The sequence below is a fragment of the Pipra filicauda genome, unplaced genomic scaffold, assembly GCF_003945595.2.
Source record: "Pipra filicauda isolate LSUMZ 115617 unplaced genomic scaffold, ASM394559v2 scaffold49_size4853605_pilon, whole genome shotgun sequence".
NCBI classification, from domain to species: domain Eukaryota; kingdom Metazoa; phylum Chordata; class Aves; order Passeriformes; family Pipridae; genus Pipra; species Pipra filicauda.
Genome location: NW_024104642.1, coordinates 1,339,267 through 1,344,933, shown reverse-complemented (window position 1 = coordinate 1,344,933; position 5,667 = coordinate 1,339,267).

The following is a 5,667-nucleotide window of genomic DNA, read 5'->3' as shown; positions in this document are numbered from 1 at the left end:
TAGACTGGGAGAACAGAGAATGTGTCCAAGGTAGGCAGGTACAATTTAGGTTACTCTTCACTTTATAGATGAATCGTAACACTTACGAATAGAGAAAGATGACAAACAACAGCCTTAATAAGAGGGAGCATATGAAGGTCAAAAAACACATGGGTCTTAGAGACTCATTTACTGATTTAATCTAGCATCGTGAATCCTCTAAAGCTTGAGAACAGAGGTGCTGGAAGCCATTAAAGAAGAATGCTGTGAAAACCAACATACGAAGCAATTTGAGATGTTCACTGATGACAGCATATGAGCAATAGAGACCTCCACCCAAATAATATGTTCCATTTTTACATCTTGCATCTGGATGGAATAAGGAGGTGGTTAAAGACCTGAGCACTAATGATCTCAGTAATCTGTAGGCAGAAAAATCCATAATTCTAATGAACTCTGGGAAATGATAAAGTAGTTATTAAATTATGGCATCCTAGAGATCACAGAGAATTTGAGGCTAAGCAGTGGGGAAAATGGAAGGAGCAAAGAAAAAAGTGAACGTCTGAATGACTAAGATGGCAGAACTTGGTGCCTAAAGATATCCGATTTCTCAGCATCTCAGGAAAGCAACAAGGCTGGAGTAAATCCTCTCGAAACCTTGATCATTGCTTTTGCCACTGAGCTCATAGCACGTGTCCCAGTACGACTTTCTTGCTTGAATCAGACTAATGTGAGACATTTTAATTGTGATTACTGGGTCAGCAGAAAAGGGTGAGCCTAATGGGCTGGTAATATACAACATTGCAGAGAGAACACACAGAGCAGCGTGGAACATTAAAGAGGAAAAGAAGTGACAAAATAATGACTTACCTGGGGCCAAAGAGGAAGGAAGTAAATGGTAGAAGTAGGGGTAAACATGCCTTGGAGGAAAGGAGGATGACTTCCTACTTTTGAGTTGTTGTGTTTCTTTAAATATATTTCCCCAAATCTATTGGTGGTGTTGTGATCTAGGTTATCTCAGTTTAAGTTCAGACTGATTTTTTTGCTGTTGTTGTTTCAATTCAGTTTCCCTATAAAAGCATATATCTAGCAGAATCCACAACCAAAATTTACCTTAAGCAGAGAACAGCGCAAAAATTATGAATTTACGGAATTCCTGAGGTGTGAAGAGACCTCTGGAGATTTTCTAATATGACATCTCTAGTCAAAGCAAGGGCAACTAGAGCAGGTTGGTCCAGTAAGGTTTGGAGTAACTCCAAGGACAGAAGCTCCTCAATCTCTCTAGAAAACTTGTTCCAGTGTTCAACCAGTTTTGTACTACAGAAGTTGTCTTTTATGTTTACATGGAATTTCCTGTGTTTCAGTTTGTGCCCATTACCGCTTGTCCATACACCAGGCATTATTGAGAATAGTCTGGCTCTGTCTTCTTCACTGCTGCGTCATCAGGTATTTTTACACATTGAAAAGACCTGCCCCACATCCTCTCTTGTCTAGGTTGAATAGTCCCAGCTCTCTCATCTTCTCCTAATGTCAGATACTCCAGTACTTCAATCATCTTCATCACCCTTTGCTGAACATTGTAGAGCAAATGGACCTAGAACTCCAGGTAGCTACCACCAGGGCTGAAAGAAGGGGAAGGATCATCTCCTTTGACCTACTGGTGATGGTCTACTTAGTGCAGCCCAAGGGAGTGTTAAACTTCTTCACTGCAATGGTACACTGCTGCCTCTCAATCAGCTTGTCCTGGTTAAGAAACTTTCTTTAAAGTTGCTTTCCAACTGACTGAATCTTGTCTCTCCTGGCGCATGGTGCTATTCCTCCCCAGGGGCATTTCCCTTTGTTGAACTTTATTAATTCTTTTTGTCCATTTCCCCAGCCTGTTTAGTTTCCTCTGAATAGCAACACACCCATGTGAACTATCAACCACTCTTCCCCAATTTGTATCATTTGCAATCTTGCTGAAGATGCCCTTTGTCACGTCACTAGAGATGTTACACAGTGTTGTCCCTACTATCTTCCCCTACAGTACACCACTAGTGACTGGCCTCCACCCACTGATCACAACCCAGCAGTTCAGCCAGTTTTCAGTCCCTCTCACTATCTACTCACCTATCCTGTACTTTTTGGGTTTGTCTATGAGGATGTTATGGGATACACTATCAAAAGACTTAGTGAAGACATGGTAAATAGCATAAACTCCTCACACCTACTGAACCAATCATCTCACTGTAGGAAGCAATCAGGATGCTTAAGCATGACTTCCCCTTCATAAATCCATGCTGACTACTCCCCACCATCTTGCTGTCCTTCATATGTTCGGAAGATGATTCCTAGAATTATATGCTCCACCACTTCATCATGGACTGAGATAAAGCTGATTACCCTCTAGTTCCCTGGATCCTCCTTATCAGTGATAACAGTGACATTTGCTTTCTTCCAGTCTTCTAAACCTCCCCTGGTTCCCATGATTATTATGAGTGGTCTCACAGCGACATTGGCCAGCTCCCTCATCAGTCATAGGTGTATCCTATGAAGCCCCATGGACTTGTGTCCGGTTTGTTTAAACCTTCCCCAAAGTGATCCTTCTTCACAGAGGACAGGTTCCCCTTGCTCCAGTCTTTCCCACTGGTCTCAAAGACCTGGGATTTCTTGAGGCAAATCCTACCAGCAAGGACTGAAACAAAGTTCTGTCCTCCAGTTCTGATCCACAAGCTCTCAGCCAGCTTTATCCATCCCTAGGCATAGCTCCATGTGTTCTTGCTTCTCTCCTCCATATAAAGGATAACACTCCTCCTTGCTGCCTGGATCTCTGCTTACAAAAGAGCTTGTATCAGATCATGGCAGAGTTCCAGTTGTGTGAGTTATCCTGCCACATCTCTGTGATCCCAAGGGAGATCACTGACCTATAACTGCATGCAGACCTGTTAATTCACCTGCCTGTGTGTGTTAGTGTTCAGACATTTCAGATAGACACCCAGTCATGCTGATTTTCAGGATAAGGTACAAGTCTTCCCCCCTTCACGCTGTCTAAGCACTTACTTATTTTTGTGCATATACTTGTGGTGAGACTCCTTTATTTCTGTCCTGTTGGGTTCAACAGATCTGTCTTATTCACAGCACCCTGTACCCTTCCCTTAACAGCCTGGAGGGTTGGGTTCATCCATGTTTTCTCACCTGATTGTGAGTCATCCTGTTTCTCCACTGTCATTCCTACCTTAAAGCTCTCCTCACCAAGCTGGCCAGCCTCTTGGCAAGGATGCTTTTTCCACACTTACATGGATCCTGCCTCTTCCTAGATATAAGTCCTTGATCCTCAAACAGGGTGCCATAGACTTTTCTTTTCAAGTTTCAATCACCATCTGTTCTGCAGGATGGCAAATAAGACAGAACAATTGCAGGAGATTAGCAAAGGAAGACTCAACTTATTACATTTGCAGAGAAGACTTTGAGGGAAGCAGGGTGATTATGTTGCGTCAACTGTCCAACCTAGTTACATCAAAATGTCTCCTAGTATAGATCTTTCTGTCTTGTATCTTTCCCATTGACTATGCCAAAGACTTGACTCCAAAAAGCAACAACCCATGTAAATTTTAAAAAAAACTTCATATTTTTTCAGGATTGTTTATCGGACTTCCTCAAAACCTTTTACAAGACCTAGATTTGTACAGCAGCAGCAGAAGAGCAGCTAGCATGATACAACACAACTACAAAGAAACCTTGTTCCGCATTAACTCTCCTGGTGATGAGAAGTAGATGCGCTACTTGTCGGAAGCTATCCAGAAATCACCACCAACACATTGAAATTTATTGTAAATTTTATAAAAAGCTTCACATTTTTCCCGGGGCAAGTTTAATAGCATATATAAGCTGAGATGCACATTTATAGTCCCACTTTTCCTCTCTTATTACAGTGCAAATCCTCCCTGCCTGTGAACAGAAATCTCTGTAAGGTAAGAGTCACAACAGGTGGTAAACACTCCAACATTTAAGGACTTGTTTAGATGGTAAATGAAACCAATCCAATTAAATCAGTTGTAAATCATACCCTTAACATTTCATCAGTAGTTAGCATGAGACAGAGATTTCAGAGGCATTTCAGTATAGCTAAATGTGACTTCTTTTATCAGCTTAAATTACATTAAAATCAGGGCCTACAACTAGACCTTAATCAAAATATTATTAATTAGAATGCAGTTATTTCCTTTGGTTCTAGTTACCATATAGACGAATCCTAAGACTTTGTAAACATATGCATATGTACACAGAACACTCACTGGTTCAGTGGGAAGACAGATTACAAATTAGTCAGCGCTGCCAATTAGTGAACAAGCAGGGGAAAAAAATCTGCAAATAGAAGTAAAGCAGAATGCTTCACAACATGTATGCCCTTTCTTGTATTTGATAAATGTCATAACTGACACAGTATAGCAACCTGCCAGGAGAACCAGGGAATATCCTGTAACAATAGATATTGGAAAATATATGGGTATATATAACACATAGGAAAGAAATTCTCATTACCTCCCTTTGTTAAATATTTAGCAAAGATTTTCAGAAGAGATGGGTTTCAGCTTGAGATACATATCAGCAAATGGCAAGTGAGGGAGGTTTTATGCTGATCTATTGACATGATTGTTCAGGAATATTGCAAACAATTTTCTGTAGGATGCCCTAGTACAAATTTGGGCTACTATATACACAACCCCCTACCAAGCTTTCTACCAGCATTCCTGTTATACCAGTACAAATGTGCAAGAGCAAGCAAATCTTTAACTCTGCATATTCTGCAGAAAGTTTCCAAATAACTTCCTGTGAGGATTCAACAGAAATTTTTGACCCGCAAAGCTCATTCAGTCAGGGAAGAAAAACAGTGCCACATGACCAATAACAAACAGGCAGTACAGCTTGAATTACCAATATTGAACACCTTCACAAACCACCAAGTAATTCACAACACGTCATTCAGCTGCAAAGACTTCTGAGGAAATGGCAGCCAACTGGGAGATGTTGCCTAAAAAGGCACATGGGCAAGATTCAAACAAACGATTGATGCAGCTTTAATACTTACCTAGCCAATGCAGCACCGACATTACTTTGTTCTCTTGTCAGCAAGTGGAACTGCTTTTCCATTGAAACGTAGAGCCTGCACTCTTGCATGTAGCTGCTTTCTGTATCAGGGAACCCTATGAAAGGCTCTACAGGGAGGGTATGGCCAATAAATAAATATAACTTTGCAAAATTAGCATCACCAGCCTCCAACTGGAATCCAGCCTTAAGGGACAAAATACTGCAGTCATAGTCAGGATGACTCTAAGTACATGCCATATCCACCATGCTGCCTCAGCAGCTAAACACGTGGAAAAGGATGCAATTACTCTCTGCAAATCTACCAAGGAGGAAGTATATGAGGGAGGAAAGAAGAATATAAAGACAATGGTGGCACAGCAATAGGGAGAAGTCAGCCAGAAATATGTTTAGATATTATAAAAAAAAGGTCATAAGCTTCAGGGAAAAAAGTGACCCTGGGGCAGATATTGCATAAGTATAATGGAAAAAATCCTTTCCTCATTTTTAACATGGCTGATACTAAGCATAATACAATGCAGTTACTCATTGCAGGAAGGGACAGGCCTGGGAAGGTCCCTCTACTCCTGTCAAAATTTGTATACATAGATGGACAGACAAAGA